Source organism: Notamacropus eugenii, chromosome 1 (genome assembly GCF_028372415.1).
Source record: "Notamacropus eugenii isolate mMacEug1 chromosome 1, mMacEug1.pri_v2, whole genome shotgun sequence".
NCBI lineage: Eukaryota > Metazoa > Chordata > Mammalia > Diprotodontia > Macropodidae > Notamacropus > Notamacropus eugenii.
Genome location: NC_092872.1, coordinates 516,292,415 through 516,312,593, shown reverse-complemented (window position 1 = coordinate 516,312,593; position 20,179 = coordinate 516,292,415). Strand labels below are relative to the sequence as shown.

General features: G+C 34.9%; 1 protein-coding gene across 2 annotated transcripts in view; it reads left to right on the top strand.

Moving 5' to 3' along the window:
- The window catches only part of PTPN1 (protein tyrosine phosphatase non-receptor type 1), a 62,310-nt gene that overhangs the window by 1,253 nt on the left and 40,878 nt on the right, over positions 1 to 20,179 (top strand). The gene's annotated exons all lie outside the window — the stretch shown is intronic.

Genomic DNA, 20,179 nt, shown 5'->3' with positions numbered 1-20,179 from the left:
TTTTTTTTAAGTATTAGGTCAGGAATATGAAAAGAGATAGTTTACTAGTAGCCAACTCTTCTAAAGAAAATGTAATTGTGTGGAAGAGAGTTGGGGGCGGGGATAAAGGTTAATAAAATAGTGTCTTAGCACAACAGAAAGTAAAGAGGGTTTTGCCCCCTTTTGTAAAGGGAGAAACCTACATACTCAGTTTCAAACAATCTTGACTTGAGCTTCAGTTAAGCTCAAAAACAAATTGTGAGCTCTACTGCTAGCGTTTAAAAATCTATTTTGAAATCCTTTTTTTAAAAATGCTTTAAGCTGTTAGTGACTGATAAAAGGCTTTTGGGCTGCCCAGGGCTTTTATTCTGATTTGTTTCAACTGCCTTATTTGAGAGCATTCTTTTTTGTATCAGCTCTTGATGGAAATGAGTTCATATATTGCCAGGCTTTTGTAATCTTTGATGTTAGGAATGCCAAATTTAGATTCCTTGTTTATTACGTCTGTAAGAAAACAAAATTCATTTTACTGGCAACTGGCGAATTTCTGGAGGATGTTTTTAATAGGAAGACTAGAGCAAAACTGCTTCTAAAAAGTAACTAAAGTTTATGATTGGATGTATAAATACATGTATAAATGTAGGAATGTATAAATGTATGAATTTGTCTTTATAGTTAGACCCTTCCTTCTTAGGGCACAGTATCATTAAATCCCAACTTTTCCTTAGTGAAGTTTAAGTAATGATGCTAGTCAACATAGAAGAGAAGCTTTTAAAAGATTAACCATGCTAGACCCTCAAAAAAGGTTGTCACATTTCTACTAGGAAAGTTATGTGATTGGTTTAAAATAGGATCGTCCGGCCTCTTTGGCATTGCTGCAATACTGGAGGTGGTTTCTATGACCTTAAAAAAGTGTGGAGTCTTTTCCCTCACCTCTTAATATTTACTTTTACTGTCCTGAAAATTAAAAATTCTTCTCCATTGCAAACTGTTAAGTTGTTTCTTATTATAGAACTAAACCTTTAAGGTGTTTTTAGGAAAAGATAAGATGTTTCAGAAAAAGAGATGAAACTGATCTATTAAATCTTAGCAGAGTAGGGAGTTTTTATCTTTATATATCTACTCATTTTAATCCATTATTTTCCCAAGAATGTAGAAAAGAACATATGCCAGCAGTTAGTGGAGAATCAAGGAATCTCAGATTTTCATGGCATTATATTTTTATTATAAAATATTTCTTAATAGTACAACTGAGAGGCAGGCTTGCATATTAGGGTGCTGGGCTTTGAGTTAGAAAGTTTAAATCTGACACATAATAATTGTGTAACTCCAGACAAAACACTATGCACCAGAAATTGTTTTAGCCCGCAAATTATAGGTAGATGCTTATCTACACTGGTGGAGGAAATTTTTGTACTGGAAGTTCCAAAAAAAACCTGATGAAATCATGGGTCTGGGCAAATCAACATGCTCTGTTGCTTTTGGAAAATATGGTTAACTTTTAGTTTGCTAAGTGCATTAAGTTACTGTTAAAATTTGGTAGCATCTTTTTATTCCTCACCAAAAAAGCAAAACAGATTTTCTACTAATGAACAAAAACAGATAACGGAAAAAGGACTAAATGTGAAATAGGAAGAAGTCTCTCTTTGGGTTCAGACTAATGTGGCAGGGAAATCCTGCTTTAGCTGCTTGGTCAAGCAACAGTCTGTGTTCATTCCGTTTGGTAGGGTGTAAACAATGCTTTGGAATTTTGAAGTTGATCAACAGTACAAATATCAATAAGCATTCACACTAAAAAACTACCTTGGTGATAAATAGCATATTGGGGCAGTATTTAAAATTCATTCTTTAGCATTTAAGCAATTATATCATGTTTGGGAAAATTGAATGCTATTTGGGCCATACCTAATGGGATTGAGCTGGTGAGACTAGAAGAGCACAAGCATGAAAAGAAACACTGGTCTTGGAAAAAGAGCTGAAGGAAGGTAGAAGAGGTCTTGAAATGAGTAAAAAAAATTAGTAAAAAGATATCCAGTAAGACACAGTCCATATACATTTTGTGGTATAAATGAAATTATTGTTACAATATTTATAGTTTCAGTTTTTATGAAACAATAGCCAGTGGCTTAAAGGCAGGATTTATTGCACATTATAGACAAGTTCACCCAGATTGCCAGCTTTAATAAAAAAAAAAAAAAAGCAGAAACTAGCTATATAGGAGAGTTAATGACTGATTTTATTTGTTCTTCAGTCATTTTTCAGTTGTATCTACCTCTTTGTGACCCTATTTGTGGTTTTCTTGCCAAAGATACTAGAATGATTTCCCATTTCCTTCTCCAGTTCATTTTACAGATGAGGAAAGTGAGGCAGACAGGGTTAAGTGACTTGCTCTGGGTCAACCAGCTAGTATGTATCTGAGGCCATACATGAACTCTTCAGGGAAATGAGTCTTCCTGACTTTAGGCCAAGCACTCTATCCATTGCACCACCTAGCTGCCCTAATGACTGATTTAACCCTTAACAAAAATATATGTTAATGTCTCGCTAAAATTCCTTAATACTGTTATGTATATCTGGCATATGATACTCCAGTGGGATGGGATATTAAAACTTTATGATACTGTTTGTTTAAAGAACATTGTCTACAAGGAAGTAGTACTTTGGGGGAAAATAGAAAAGAATCTGTACAGTATGACATGTTTGTCATTCTGTTTAAAAAGATGAAATGAATAGAATAAGAAGTTTTAATCATCTTCAGTGACCTATTAATTCTAAATGGTATTTAGACTAGAACAAAACAAGAACTAATTTTAATTGTCCATAACTTTGGAGATGGCATAAAACACTTATAATCATCGGTATTTTGAGCTAATTGGAAGCACCAGCAGATATGGTGGAGAGGAGAATAACTTAGTGCCATTATTCAGTTGACATCACTGACATATTTATAGGAATGAATGCCTTGGTACATTTGGAAGTGAGCAAGCTCTGACAGCGACTCCTAGAAACATTCAGAGGACAATGATTATGAAAATCGTTTTCAGTTGTGACATTGTCCTGATTCTCCACCCCCTCGCCCATGTAACTGAATTTTTCTTTTTAATATGAAGGCTCTACTAAGCCCTGTAATAATGCGGTTGAATTATTTTACTGCATACTTTATATAAAGAAATAGGAAACTTCCATTAGAGATTTTGGATATATAAATTGCTTTTCCCCTCTCCTCTAGTATATGAGATTTTTCGCACTGTCCTATTTTGACACTACTCCTTTAAGCTGCAGTATATGACACAAGTGTGTATATTGAGTCATTTGTATTTTGTGAAAACATAGACCTCTTGCATAAGTTGGCATTCTCCTTACAATGTCAAGTTAAATTGCTTCTGAGTTTATCCTAATTAGTTTCAGCAAGTAGGTTACAGAAATTCCTTTACTGTGATATGTTCAGTGAGGTTGGTGCTGGAGTTGGTTTGATTTTAAGGAAAAATGTATTTTATAATATCAGATTTAAGATTTCTAGGCAGCATCTGTGCCGGCTTCCTTAGCAGTAATAGAGCCTGAATACAGATCATCACTCAGGGAGGAAAATAGGGACATAATACAATGTGTTCTTATATTCTAATTTGTCATAGGCTTGTGTAAGTTCTTAGTTACCTAGAATTTCAGAGCTAGGAGAGATCTTAGGATTTTAGACTTAGAACTAAAGAGGACTTAGAGTTTCTCTAGTTCAGCCTTTCATTTTTACAGATGAAAAATCTCTAAACCTAGAGACGTTAAGTAAGTTGCCCAAGGTTTGTTTCTTCAGGTTTGTACCCAGCCAAGCCCTCATCCCCGTTCCCTTAGTACAGCCCCTTCGTTTTGTGGATCAAGAAATAGGCCCAGAGAGAGGAAATGACTAGCTACCCACATGATTGATGGAATCAAGACTAAAACCCAGAGCTTCTTATTTTTTGCATAATACCAGTTGTATTCTCCCAGGAGGGACATTTCAGAGAATAAGCTTTTTCCCCCCTTTGTGCCAAAAAGAAAATCTTATTATGTCCTATTGTTCATTTTGTATTGACATTTATTGAGCACCTACTTGGCACATACATTGTTTTAGATTCTGAGGAGGATACAAAAATGTATGATAATGATTTTTGAAAAGGACTTGTATATATGCAAGAATTTGGAATTGCTTGTTTTGTTTCTTAGAAGCCATCAGTAAATTTATACTTGGCTTGTGATGAATTTAACTGTCACATGGGAAGTGGAACGTCTTGGTCTTTTTATCAACTTCTGAATCATGCTGTAACTTTATGATGTTATTTTTAGATTTGGTCTCAGTGTGCTATAGAGCTATGCACATAGTAGACTCAAAATATTTGTTGAATTACTAGCATCAAATCTATCCACATCTCCAAAAACTAGATACATCTTAACATCTTACAGATGTCTTATGTTTTCACAAAACAGTGCTCTGAGAAATATTTCTGAAACCTCAGAATAAATAATCTTTTGAATCAGTGAGGAGTCCAGTCTTAAGCATATTCAAGGTGATGTAGTAGAAAGGGTAACCAAATCTGAATTTCAGAAAGCACTTTGTACCTTCCTAATGCCCTTACATGATATTGTCTATTAAAGTGATTTGTGTTTGTTTCTTTGATATAAAATGGGAAACAGAGGCTAGGTCCCATCTTATCTCCCCCAACAGGTAGCATAGTATTCTGTACCCAGTAGCACTTTAAGGAATATTAACTGGCAATGAAAAGGACACTGGATTTGGAATTGGAAAGTTTGGCTTCTAGTTCCCTCCTTGCCAGTAATTGACATTGTGAACTTGGGGGTAACTGATTTCCTTTCATGAGGCCCCAGTTTCCTCATTTGTATAGTAAGGTGTTAGATTACTTTCTTTGCCCAGAACTGAGGTCTAAGTTCCTTTTCAACTCTAAAACTGTTTAGTGATATCTCATAGATTGTAAAGGGACTGGAAAAATCCTTGTAGAATTAAAATAGTACTTTCCTTCTTAGGATGTACCTAGGTTTATGCCAGTGCTCAAGACTTATTTTTAATACTTTTTTTTTTATCTTTGCAAAAAGTTTCTAAACAAATAAGCTTCATTATCCCTTCCAGTAAAAGTAGTTTTAGTAACATGAGCAAGCAGCATAACTTAGTCGCATGCATGACCTGTGCCTAAGTAGAATCTGAGTGGCTTTTCCTGTAAAAGATTGAGGAACTGATTCTTCAGAATTTACCAAAGACATCTGCTTGGCACTTAAAGAACAGTAGAGTTATGTTTTTATGTTGTAATTTTGGGAAAAGCCATCATCTGACATAAAATCAATATGAAGCGCGTGATATTTTTGCAAATAATTTGCTATGTTTTTGTAGAAAATACCTAATAAAGATCACCTAATAAGTGCCTAATAAAGATAATTCACTTGGATTGTTCTGACAATAGGGCAAGCTGTTCCCCGTAGAAAACTTTTTCTGTAACTACAGATGCAAAATTTCTTAATTGTCAGGGAGTAGTGTGAGGCCCACTTCTGCTATAATAATGACTGTCTTTGCATGGAAGCAGTTCAGTGTGCAGCTCTTTGTGATTGTGATATTGGTTTAAAAAAAAATCTAAGCTACAAAAATGGGAATTTGGTTTTCCAGTCATCCAGAGACCACCTGGATAGAATTTAATTCTTCAGAAAATCTCATATCTATTAGTGGCCTATAGGATAAAGAATCTACCAGCATATGAAGTTCACAGGTTCTTAGGATTTGGTAGGAGGGCAGTAATACCCCACCGTTAATCAAGGGAATTATAAACTTTTGAGTCCCTAATATATACATCAATTTGCTAGTGTTCCTGATGTACGAATAACTGATGATGCTAGCCAACTTGTAGATAGATAATTGACCTTACTATGAAGTAAAGAGATGCAGTAGCATAGTGGATCAAGAGCTAGCCTCAAAGCCAGAAAAACTTAGGTTCAAGGTCCATTTCTGGCATAAATACTGGCACCTTGGCAAGGATCCTGGGCAAGTCACTTAAGCACTCAGCATTCTGGGAATGTGCTCTAATACTAGTAAGTTGCAAAGAAGGTACCAACCTAGAAGTGTACCTGGAGGTGGAGGGATTTAACTCACTGGAAGTACCAGTGAAATCACAGGTTCATTCTGTATCCTTCTTGAAGTAAAGCTGAGGTTCTGTATAATGCTGTCTTATGTGTGCTTTCTAATTTCAGTTGAAGTCTCTTTCAACAGAAGAGAGATTTTTTGTCTGTCATGTAGAAGGAAAGACATCTATACTTGAGGATAAGTTACTAGATTGTGGCTTTAGTGGATGGCTGCCAGTACCTACAGAAGTAGTTTTCCAGAACCAGTTAGTTTTAAATTTTTAAATGCTATTTAGAATGTCACTTTCTTTCATTGATCTATTAAATTGATCATTTTCTGTAAATAGACGAATTTTCTTTTACTAGCTCACCTCTTCACAATGTTAATGCTGAAATTTTAACCTCAGTTTCTCATTTTGCAAAGGGAGTTTCTTTACTAATGCAGATATCTCTACTTTTATATTGCTTGTGGATTATACAGAAATAAATTTAGTCTTTAATAGCTTCTGCTAGAGTTGTTGGGTTTTATTTTTCCCAAATTTGATATGTACTGGCTATTGAGGGAAGGTGTGTTCTGTCATGCATTACTTAAAAAGAAAGTGGATATATAATAATTATTCTAAATATCTACAGTATTCTTGAGGATACTGTTATTAATATGTCTTCACTGAATCAGAAAATATGCTACTAGCTGTCAGCTATATTTGGCTTGCTAAAACAGTAAACTAACTGTAAATGACTATGATGGTTGATGATTTATCATCCTTAAGAGCAGTAGTATACAGACTACTGCATAGGTATGCCACTATAAAATAGTTTTCACGTCATATATATGTTTAAGAAACAAAAACTTTTGTGGTGATCTTAGCCACATGGGAGTAGGACTTTTGGAATGTGATATTTCCTCTATCCAGACCCAAGGTAGTTTTGTGGGGTCCTCAGGACCATGCTAGGATAGAGATTTAATCAGAACAGGCCCAGTGGAAAAGCTGTTGTAGAATCTAACAAGATCTCTGACCTAAACCCCATTTCTCTAGTGGACTTTGGGATAGGATAACCAAGTACTTTATTCATGGTTGCCTAGTACCCAGTTGTTTCACAGGTACTTTAGCAGTATTCTAGGAATTGTCACACTCAGCAGCTTTGTGTTATTGTTGTTCAGTTGTGTTCGCCTGTTCATGATTCCATTTGGGTTTTTCTTGGTAAAGATACTGAAGTGGTTTACTATTTCTTTGTCCGTTTCATTTTGCAGATGAAGAAACTGAGGGCTAATTGGCTTGCCCTGAATCACACATTTAGTAAGTTTCTAATAAAAAACTTACTGAATTAATAAGTTCAGATTTGAACTCATTAAGATAAATCTTCCTGATTCCAGATCCGTACTCTATGTTATGAACTTATGTTCAGTTGTAACAGGTGCCTAATTTTGTTTGAATATCATGTTATCCTTTTCCAGTTTTATTTGCATAGTTCCTCATACCTCAGCTAGTTTTCCTTTCTTACTAATAGTACCTCTAGGACTATACGCCTTACTTTGTTTGTACCACAAATTACCGTTATATTTGTATTCTGTAGATAGAGAGCTGGTCTCAGAGTGAGAACTCAAGAGCAAGAAAGGTCCACCTTTGCCATGCTGACTTCATGACCTTAATCTTTCAGTGTTCTGGGCAGCGCTCTCCTTTGCCAATAAATTGCCGGGACAATAACCAGCCCACAGTGTTAGAGGGAATTTCCTCATCTAGGAGTTCCCCATATCAGTGAAACCACAGATCCAGTTCCTATCCCTATCCCTACATGCTTCTTTTCCTTAAAATAGTTCATTATTCTCCTCCTTCTACTCTCTAACTTCCAACAATACTTTTTCTACCTATATCCTAGGACTATTATTCCCAGGACCCTTTTGTGAACTGTGAAAAAATTTTATGGCCTTGATACTAAGCTTAAAAGCACACAATTCTTGATTATTCAGAGAATTGATCGTTTTGCAAGTATCTATTTGCATAATACTCATTTACTAACAACTATAAAGTAGTAACCAGAGGATAGGTTACAGGTAATGACTCTTTGATGCCACAGTGATTTATGAAACTCTTCTGTGAAGTGGAGAGAGTATGGAAGATTCTGATTTGGCTGAGGAAGAGTGCCTGCATAGAGGAAGTTGATCTTTGAAGTCTAATTAGATATTTCCTGAAATAATTCAAGTTTGTGAAAGATAATTAAATGCTAATTTTTCTCCTATAAGTTATCTTAGTATTGCTAACAATAAAGTTTTATGTTTTCATATCAGAGTTTTGATGTTGAGAACTTTTAAAGCAGGGAATAAGGCAATAAGTGAAATATAAATTGGTTTGAAAAGTAATTTGGGCAAAAATCAGTTTTCATGGGTTTTGTTGAACAACTAAAACTACCAGAAATAGTTAATATTCTAACTACCCAAGTATTACACATACTGTTTTTATTTATGGGTCAAAAATTACTGTTTTTCCCTTTTTTTACATTTCTTTGATGTACAGTGTGTTTTAGTCACATTAAATGCCAAAGACTTTCTAAAAACAAAAGTGGTACAACTAAAGTTAACTAAAAAGTTAAGCTTTCATCTCATCTTTGTGTGTGAGTTACTTTAATGTTTGATATTGTAAACTGATTTTAAGGTGGTGATGAATGTATTTGGTTATGGTTTGAGCTAATTTTAGCTTCAATTAAGTTGTTTGTGGCATTTTAAAAATATGCTTTCTAGAAACACTGAAACTTAATGTAGGGCATAAAAATCTTCACAGTCCTTTGCCCAGCTTAAAAAATTTTTGCCATATGTTATATGCAGTCTGGGGAGCCACAGCAGCTTGCTACTTCTAAAAGATATAAAAACTCCTTATAGCCTCTTGAAACCAGCCCTCTTATTTCTCAGTAGAGAGCTTTATTTAGGCGGGGTAAAGATAACACCCTAACCATCAAACTCAGGTGTCCCTGAATGTTGGTTGTAGCAGTTTTGCTGTGACCTGAGGATATTTAGTAAGAAAGAGATGGTGAAAGAAGCCTAATGTTAAGCTCGTTGCTGGTGTCGTTCTCAAGGACTGTCATCATTCTCTATCCAACCCCACCACCTTTACTTTTTAAGAAAGTTAAAAGTAGATAGCCCATACAGTACCCTCCACCTCTACCCCTCATTCTAAGTTGTGGTTGAATGTTTGTGAGTGTATTTCAGTGACACTCTTTTGCTTTCTCCTCTGTGAATAACTGGATGTTGAAGGTAGAAACAGATGAAATTAAATTGTTTAAGATTGCAAGAACATTTAGTGTTCAGGATGATAGCAAAACATTGATACAGTGATGCTAAATGTTTGTATTATGGCTAGTATGATTAGCTCAACTGATTAAAGCGTATTATTCATGAAGCCAAGGATGTGGGCCCTTTTCCTTTGTTGTGTATTTTTACATAAAGAACAGTTGTGTTTCACTGCTCCAATCTCAAGTTATCTTGCTAACATCCACCAGCCATCTTGAACACATTCTGTTGGTCACAGGAAGGATCAGATGGTTCAGCATAACTTATCACCGCTCCTGGGGGGTAAATGGTTCTGTGTGCCCTAATGCTGGATAAGTAGAAACATAATACACCATGTTGTGATTGCCCTGATCTAAAAAGTGGGGCACACTTGAATTATTTCATGTGACTTGCCTCAGTTAAATCCAATTACTGTGACCTGGTTCTTTATATCTTGGGAAGATGTAAATTTTCAGATTTTACACAATCAGAACCACCTGATGCCATGTTTGTGAATACATAATTTTTATTCCTTTTAAAAGTAATTCTTTTTGTTATAAATGTGTATAAATAAGTGTTTGATAATTTTATGGCAACGATTCTCATTTTCACACTAGTTATTCCCATTTTCATCTAATTTGTACTTGGCTTACAACAATAAACTGGCTTATAACACTATAGCGTTTGATAGAATGATGAAATATTAGGTGACATTCGTATTTGTATGAGTTCACTGAAATAACAATAATAAACTTCAGCATATCGTAGTGAAGATATTCCTGCCTTGCTTTGCTGTGATTTCTATAATTTAGAAGAGAGATTAAGGTTTGCACATTGCTTGACGACTCAATGGAAAGGATGTGAAAATATAGGTTGTAGCTCTTGACCATGGCCTAGTTTTCCGTGTTCCCTTTTGGAATTTAATTTTTTTAAATGAAAGAAACCAAAAAAGACTCAAAATATATTAGTGGTTAATTCTCTTTGTACAGCTCATTTGATGAAATTGAATGGGGGAAGGAGAGGATTTGGTGGGAAACCAGGAATGAGGAAGGACAGGATAGAATTGATGTAAGAAAAAGGAAACTGAGGGAAGAGTGATCTTAATAATAAAATCCAGGAAAAACGAATATGCAGGTGGTTATTACTTTTTATGTTCTATCATCTCCACTTTATCTTCCTTACATTGCCCCTTTAAGAATGTTTTGGAAAAGTTCCTATAATATTTTCCACATTAGGCAGCTTACTGTAACTGTATTTTGTCTTATGTTAATGTATTTCCATAAGCTGTTTTTGGATGGCTAACTTGAAAATTAAATTGGATGGATTATAAGTGAACTAGTACAAAAAAATTTACTTTGAAAGACATTAGAGTGGTTTCTTTTTCCATAATTTATTTGTATTTTGCTTAGAAATAACAAATGGAGAATATCTATTAATTGCCTATTATGTGCCAGACAAGGTAAGATAGTCCCTGCCCTTAAGGAACATACATTCTAGTGGAGGAGGAGGACAACAATTTAGCTAGTATTAGGATTTTTGTATTCGTATTCATTAATGAAATTGGTCTGTAATTTTCTTTCTCTATTTTTACCTTTCCTGGTTTAGGTACCATATTTGTTTCATAAAAGGAGTTTGGTAGTTCTCCTTCTTTACCTGTTATTCCAGATAATTTATTTAATATTGGAATTAGTTGGTTTTTAAATGTTTGATAGAATTCTCTTGTAAATCTGTCTGGTCCTTGTGCTCCTTTCTTAAGAAACTCATTTATGGCTTGTTCAATTTCTTTTTCTAAAATAGATCTATTTAGATATTCTCTTTCCTTTTCTGTTAATCTAGGCAGTTTGTATTTTTGTAAATATTCTACTATTTCACTTAAATTGTTAAATTTATTGGCATATAATTGAGCAGAATGACTCCTTATAATTGCTTTTGATTTATTTCATTTTCTTTAGCAGCATATTCACCCTTTTATTTTTGATACTAGTAATTTGGTTTTCGTCTCTTTTTTAATCATATTAACCTAAAATTTGTCTGTTTTGTTGATTTTTTTTGTAATACCAACTCTTAGTTTTATTTATTAATTCATTGGTTTTCTTACACTCAGTTTTATTAATTTTGCCTCTAATTTTTAGGATTTCCAATTTAGTGTTCAATTGAGGATTTTTAATTTTTTCTTTTTCTAGTTTTTTTCTAATTACACACCCAGTTCATTGATCTACTCTCTCTTTATTTCATTAATATAAGCACTTAAAGATAAAAATATTCTTCTAATTACTGTTTTTGCTGCATCCCTTAGGTTGTTTCATTATTGTCATTTTCTTTAATGAGTTACTGATTGTTTTATTATTTGTACTTTACTTTAACTCATACATTCTTTAAGATTAGGTTGTTTAGTGTCTAGTTGTTTTCTTATGTTTCCATGGCCATATATTAAATACTATTTTATTGCATTGTGCTCTGTAAAGGAAACTTTTAATATTTCTGCTGTTAGCTATAAAACTTTTGTACCCTCATATATGGTTAGTCTTTGTAAAGGGTACCACCTGTTACTGAGAAAAAGGTGTATTCATTTCTATTTCCATTCAGTTCTTTCCAGATATCCATCATATCTAGTTTATCTAAAATTCTATTCACTTCCTTAACTTCTATCTTACTTATTTTTTGTTTAGATTTGTCTGGTTCTGAGCAGAAAAGATTAAAGTTTCCCCACTATTACGTAATCCATTTATCTTTTCTTTTCAAAATATAGATACTATGATATTTGGTGCATATAAGTTCAGTATTGATACTACTTCAATATCTGTGGTACATTTTATCATAATGGAATTTCCCTGTTTATCTCTTTTAATTAAATTTATTTTAAACTATGACTTTGTCTAATATCATGATTGCTACCCCTGCTTTTTTTGCATAATGTATTCTACTCCAGCCTTTATTTTAATTCTCTGTGTATCTTTCATTTTTAAATGTGGTTTGTGTAAATAGCATATCCTCAGATTCTGCTGTTTCTGTTTTGTGGATGAATTCATCCCATTCACATTTAAAGTTTTAATTACTATTTGTGTATTTCCCTGCATCCTATTTTTCCTCACTGTTGTCCTTCTCAGACTGTTTTTACCCTATCCTTCCTCTAGTTTACTTCTAACCATGACCTCTCTATTCCATACCCCTTTAAAGAATCTCTCCTTTATTCTCCCCCAACCCTCTTTTAACTTGTTCTACCCACTCCTCTAAAGTTCCCTCCCTTTTCTTCTTCTCCAGACCTCTTAAATCTTAATCTACATACTCTTCTAAACCAACCCCCTAAATCTTGTTCCTCTTATTTCTTTATAAACTTAGAAGACTTTTAAACTCTTTAGATGTATGTTATTCCTTCTCTAATCCAGATCTGATGAGAGTAGAATTCCAGCACTGTCAGCCTTCTGTCCCCATCTGATTCCTCTGTATCAGTTCTTTCTTTCCTGCCCCATTTGTATGAGATAATTGTTCTTTTTGCCTTTTCCTACACAATTTTGCCTTTACGAATCAATACATCATACTCAGCTCATCCTCAGTCTTTCTTTTGAACTACCTAATTACTAATGACAGTCTTAAGAATATGGATTACATTTCTTCATATAAAAGGCAAACAGTTTGACCTTATTAAATCTCTTGTAATTGGTCTTTGATGTTTACCTTATATTTCTCCTGAAACTTATATGTCAAATTTTCCATTAAGTTCTTGTCTTTTTGCAACTAAAACCTGAATGTCTGTCTGTTCATTGAATGTCTTTTTTTTTTTCATTCAGGATTATACTTTACTCATTAAGTTATTTTTGGTCTCAGCGCCAGTTCTTTTGCTCTTTGATATGTAGTGTTCCAAGACCTATGGTCTTTTAGTGTGGCAGTTGCTAGGTCTTGCGTAATTTAAACTGTGGCTCCACCGTATTTGAATTGTTTTTTTTTCTTCTTGCTCATAATATTTTCTCCTTAACCTGGGGTTTTGAAATTTAACTATGATATTCCTGTAGGTTTTCATTCTGGGATCTCTGTCAGGTGGTGATCAGTGGATTTCTGCTTTCCTCTCTTCTTTTAAAACTTCATGGCAATTTTCATTAATTATTTCTTGTAACACTGCATCAAGATGCTTTTTTTTTTTATCATAGCCAGGTGGTCTGATAATTCTTATATTTTCTCTTCTTGATCTATTCTCCTGATCAGTTTTTTTCTTATGAGATGTTTCACATTCTCTCCTATTTTTTCAATTTTTTTTTATGTGAAAAAAGTATGTGAAAGCTTCTGACAGAGAAGCATCTGGCTAGAATTTGGAACAGATTGTCGTTTGTCACCCAATTAAAACATACCTTAATAAATTCTTGTAAAGAATTGTTAAGTTAATAAGTAGTAATGTGTGGGATAGCTCAGGTCCCTACATAAATCAGTTACTCAGAGGCCTCTCAAAGTGATGACAGAAAGTTTATTTACTAGATTCTCGAGAATCAGGACAGTCCTACACCAGTTCATCTGGAGTAGGAAAGACAAAGACAAAGAAAAGGGCAGTGATTTATATAGACCCTAACGCAAGTCCCTCCTCCCCCCACTGACCATTATCCTCATTAGCTGAGAATATGATCTTACATTCTAGACACGAAATCTAACCAATCCCTTTTGAAATGAAGACATCGAGGAATTATGTAAGTTTTATCCAATCATTGAGACCCTAATACACTACACTCCTTATATGGAACTATTCTATTCTAAAAATATTGTAACCTTGAGCCTCTAGGTCTTACCTCACCCCTGGGAGAAGAATTACAATCTGAGAAGTGTTCACTAAACCTATCCCACTCAATAGTAACATTTGAACTATACCTGGAAGGGACTACAGAGGCTATATGAGTTCAACCTCCTCACTTTATAGTTGGAACCTTGTGAATGAAGGTGTTGATCAATAGGTGAATATTCTTTTATTGTAATGGTCTGTTATTACAGTTTTTTTGCCATATGGATAACTGTGTTTCTAATGATTCCCTCTGACCAGTAGCTTTTGAAATGTTTTAAGTTCATACAAATGCAATAAATGTGTCAAACTCATAGACATTTAAAATTTTCAAATCAAATTTATAAACTCTGTAGAACTCTGTACTAGACTTGTATAGAATTTTTAAAGTTGTAAGGGACCTCAGAAGAACAGCCATCTCATTTTTATAAATGAAGGCTAGTGAAGTTAAGTGACTTTTACAGTTATGCAGCTAGTTAGTAGCAGAATTAGGGCTAGAACCCAGGGTTCTTGACTTCCAGATCTGTGTTTTTTCTACTTCATTGTGTTTTATGACCATTGTAAGCACTAAAATTGGCATATTTTTAAGAAATGTGAACAAGTTTGGACATGCTTTTAGGTTTTAAACCTCTTTAACTTTTCTTGTCCCATAGTTAGAAAGATGACTGAAAAGTTGAGGAAAATTCCACTTTGGCTTCTATTAATTCCATACATGAAGCACTTATGTGCACAAATGCTTCAGTTTTTTGTTTTTAAACTGATAGCACCAAACCTTTCCTGCTTTTTAATTATTTAATATAAGGGCATGGTGGCTAAAATAGAAGATGCTCTGACTTGTTTTCCTTTTACTAGGAAAATTGTCTCTTTTTCTATTTTTGTGTTGGTAGAATCATTTAAATGTCATTGTAAGGAGACACCCTTAAAGGGTGATCTCCTTCATAGATCTTATGAAGCAGGAGGCTATTGTCAAGATACTACATGGTAGAAAGAATTAAGAAGGGGATGAAAACGAGTTTTTGTTGCAAAATGACAACCTTTCAAGAGCTCTTAACCTTAAATGAGAATTCCGGGTTTGCCTTCAGATGTTGACTGAAGGGTGTGAAAATCCAAGTAGGAATGGGTAATGAAGAGGGTGATTTCATTAAGCTTTAATATCCAGTAAATAATTGTTAACCTACCAAAAAAAAGGAATCCTTCAGTTATTAAGCTTTATGGTAATTGTCCTATGCATTAGACATATTTTAAATGTTTGTAAACTGAAAGATTTAATTATAGGCAACTGTTAGTAGAAGGTGACTTTGTGGAAATTCCATATTGATAACTGCCCATTAATAAGGCAATACATTTTGAGTTGTATTAACTGTGTCACTTTCCCATATCAGGGGTAAACTCCTTAAAGGCAAGGACTATGTCTTCTACTACTTTATGCCCCATGGTACTCTGAGTGCCATGTACATGGCACTCAGTAAGTGCTGGTTGGTTTGGGGGTAGGGTGTTTATAATGATTAGTGACTAATCCATGTACTACGTTGAAGTTGTATCGTATTATGTAGCCTCTATAAATTATTCTTATTCTGACCAAAGTTCTAGTAGTCTCTGTTTAGACCCTGTTACTTTTTCTGAAGGTGCAATTTATCGTGTGGTTTCTTAGGTTTTATGTTCCAACATGTTTTCCAAGTAAGAGAAATGTTAGTAGTATGAGGAAATCTCATTGGTAGAGGCTTTATAAACTTGGTACCTGATTTTGTCTCATGCTTACAGGAAGTGGAGAAATTTATAATAAGCAAGAGAGTAGTTAAGTAGAAGGAAGTAAAGATCTTGTTAGTATGTTATTTTGTGGTCTCCTATAAAAATAAAACACTGGACAAGAATGAGAGTTGCACGTTTGCATCTCTCAAGTTAGAACATACTAATCTAGCAGAACTAAGTCATTTGTTTTTGAGTTTTTAAGTTTCTAAAATTTGTGCCAGAGAGATTCTTCTGACCGTTACTTAAATATCTCAGTTTCTCCCTACCTACTGACTCTTATGTGTGAATGATAGCAATTATACTTATATTTACCAGAATAAGCAAATGAAAGGCAGAATACCTAATTTTTTTTTTTTACCTGCTCTTAGCAAGCTGTTTGCTGCCATCCTGGTGAGAGATGGTTGTTCATGTGACCAGGAGGTGTTTTCCTATATTACTACCAAAGACCATTGGTCTGAGATTATGTGTTACTTTCTACTGTCGAAATTTTTTGGTTGTGGTTGCTTTTTTTTTTATTATTATTATTATTAAATTTACTTGAAATTTAAAATTAAATATACCAAATGCTTGATTGAAGGTACATGGATGGTTCAGTATCAGGGTTAATGAGCTTAAATGGAATTTAGTTCTTCCTTTCTCAGGGCACAGGGCAACTCAGTTCAATTCTGTTTTTCCTCCTTCTGGTTAATGTTCCCTAGCAGCATAGCACCACCATAACTATGTGGCCTTAACTGAGTCTTGGTTGGTAAGTGTACCCCAGTTCTTGTCAGTGAACATTTATTGTTGTGTTAAATAAACACACACTTTGTTTTAACATTCTTTTTTTTTTTTTTTGAGTTCCAAACTCCCTCCTTCCAGCCCCTCTCCCATTCACTGTAAAGGCAAGCAATATGATATTGGTTATACCTGTGGAGTTGTGCAAAACCTATTTCCATATTTGTTGTTTTTGAGTCATTTCAGTTGTATCTGACACTCCTTGACCTCATTTGGGGCTTTCCACTTGTTATCCGTTTCTCTGCAGGTGGATATCTTCCTTCCTAATTCCAAGTTTTCCCATGCCTTTCTAAATCAGTCAGCTCCTCATTTCCACATAGTTGTCAAATAGGCATCTGGCCATGTTACTCCTATGCCCCCAAACCTTCAGTGACTCCTGCTTCTAATAATAATATTTATATAGCACTTAAAGGTTTGCAAAACTCTTTACACATGTTATCTCATTATACCCTCACAAGGACTCTGTGAGTTAGGTGCTATTATCACCTCCATTTGTTACAGCTGAAAAAAATGAGGCTGAGAGGGGTGAAGTAACTTATCCAAGGTCATTAAGTGTCTGAGGTAGGATTTGAACAAGTCTTCCTCATTTCAAGTCCAGCACTCCAGCCACTATACCACCTGCAATTATTCAATCATTCAGTCATGTACAAATCTTCATAATCCTATGGAACAATACATGCCAGGCCCTTCTGTCCTTCACTGTCCTTCCAAGCCTTTCCAAGCTCATGTTGATTGCTTCAGTGACCCTGTTTATTCATCTCATCTTCTATGTTCCACTTCTCCTTTCACCTTCAGTCTTTTTTAGGGTCTTTTCCAGTGAGATCTGTCTTCTTGTTCTGAAGTGACTCCACTATCACCAGTTTCCTTGTGCCAGAAATATGCTTCTTTCAAATCTCAGCTCAGGTGCTACTCCTACTTAAAACTTTTCCCAATACCCCACCTCACTTTATTGGTTTCTTATATGTGTACATATTGTATTCCATCAATAAAATGTAAGCTCTCTGAAGGAACTGGCAGGATTTATTGTTTTCTTTATTTCTCCAGTGTCTTACATCAAGAAAGCACTTAATTTTTTTGAACTGCATGCACATCAGCACCAGGAAAGTGAATGGTTGATAAAAATGCCAAAATGGCCTTCTTCTACACTTGTAGGAGAAAGGCATTCCTTCATTAATGACCTGAGGGTTGGGCAGAAATCTTTTTATAAAGAGATTTTGTGAGTCTTCTTCAGTTGAACCCTATACCATGCTGCCTTTAGCCACAACATAGGTTACATAAGTAAACAAAAATGCCATTGGATATCTTGAGATATTTCCGATAAAGATACTGCTATGTTATATAGTGTCCTAATTTTTAGAGTTAGGCCCTACCAACTTTGTGCTAAATAGCAGAGTTGAGAGGCAGAGTGCCATAATATTTAGAGTGTTGGATTTGGAGAAAGGAAAACCTCACATTGTTACTAGCTTTATGGCTTTAGGATAGTCACTTCACCTTTAACCTCAGTTTTCTTTAAAAAAAAAAAAAGTAGAATTAAAACCTGTAGTACTTACCTCTGTTTTTGGAAGACTCAAATGAAAAAATGCATGAAAGTGCTTTGCTTTAAGGATGACATAAATGTTGACTTATTGTCTCATCTGCCAACAAACTTAAGCCATTTACTATCTGTTCCAGTAATTAAGGATGTATCCCTATCTCCGAGCATATAACTTTGTACCCAAATAACTTTTACTCTGTTATCAATAAACTCTCTTGAGAGTCTTGAACTTTGAACCATTGCTGCTTCCACCTTTCACTCTAATGGAAACTCTATTCTCTTCTGAAGTCACATCCCTCTCAACATTATCTATTACATATTCTTTTTGTTCTCCCTGACTCATAGTAGTTTTAGGTAGGCATACGTCTTACTGTCCCCATTGCTGTTTCTTAAACCATTCTTTTATCATTATATCTTAAAATAACCTTCCATCTATGCATTCTTTGTAGATCATCTCCCCCAATTCTTTTTGTTTATCTTCCAGGTCATTTAGAGATTGGTTTTAGAGATTGTCTTAGGGTCTTCATCTCCCTATCACCTGTTGAACCATCTAAATATCTGACCTCAGTTCCTCCATTCTGCTGATCTTCTGTATCTTTTTTTAACGACATACCTGCATGGTCACACATAAAATACCACCTCTCTTAGAATTATTCCACTTCTAACATTTGAAACTTTGAAGTTCCACTCTCAAACCATAATCTCCTATCCTTCCAATTTTTACACTTAGGGTAATAAGGTTATCCTTATTGTACATCGCCTTCAGTCCACTGACCCATCCTTAATTGTGATGGTCCCTCTCATGCATTCTGACTTCTGACCATTTAGCTATCAAAGTAACTCCCTACCTCCCACTTCAGTAAACTACCTTGGCTCCCTATTACCTCCAGGATCAAATATAAAATTCTCTGTTTAGCTTTTTAAATATTCACAAACTGACCCCTTCTAGCTTTCCAGTCTTCTTACTCTTATTCCCATCCGCACACTCTATAATCCAGTGCCATTTCCCCCATATGGCACTGTCTTCCAACTCTTGCATTTTCACTAACTCTCCCCCATGCCTGGAATTTTCTCTTTCATCTCAATCTCCTGGTTTCCTTCAAGTCCCAACTAAAATCTCACCTTCTACTAGATTTCCTAGTTCCCTTTAATGCTAGTTTCTTTCATATGAGATTATCTCTAAATCTGTCTTGTATATATCTCGTTTGTACAGCAGAGACATATTGCCTCCCCCATTAGATTGTGAACTCCTTGAAGACAGGGACTATTTTTGCCTTTCTTGGTATCTCCAGAGCCTTTGCATAGTGCTTGGCATATAGTAGCTACTTAGTAAATGTTTATTAACTTCCTGACTAACTTTACTTATCTTCATACCTGGCCTTGATCTCATGATTTGCCTCTACAATCCTTCAAAAGCTGCTACTCCACGATCCTTTTCTTTCCTCCAAACTCTAGCTTTCTGCCATTTTTGACCTGCATATCCCCATCCCTGGGTTATTTCTACCATCTGATTTCTTGGCTACTGCTTTCAGGGCCTCTGAGCACTGATGTAGAAAAATCATGAAAATGAACCAACTTTACCAAAGGAAGCTTAGGTTACACTCAGTTCAGTAAACAGTCATTCAGTACCTACTATAGGAAGCCCTTGCTGCTGTTGAAAAGTCCTATTCTCCATTGACTCCCTGTTTCATTCCCTTCACTTCTCCATTCTTTCCAACCATACCTCCACACCCTTACATTTAATTCAAATGAGCTTGGCTCCTATTTCATTGAGAAAATTAAGGCCTCATCTTGCAGAATGTGGGCTGAAGGAATCCTTGCACATGAGAAGGCAGAGGTAAGGAGAGAGAGCATTCCAAGCATGAGAACAGCCATTGAAAGCCACAGAGTGGAGAGATGGAGTGTCATGTGCTAGAAAGAGCAAGTCTTAAATGTAGAATTATCTTTGTATTCCTTCATTCCTCATATAATGTTAGCAAATTTTATTGCTTCTACCTTTATAGCATCCTCCAAATCTGTGCCCCACTCCTGT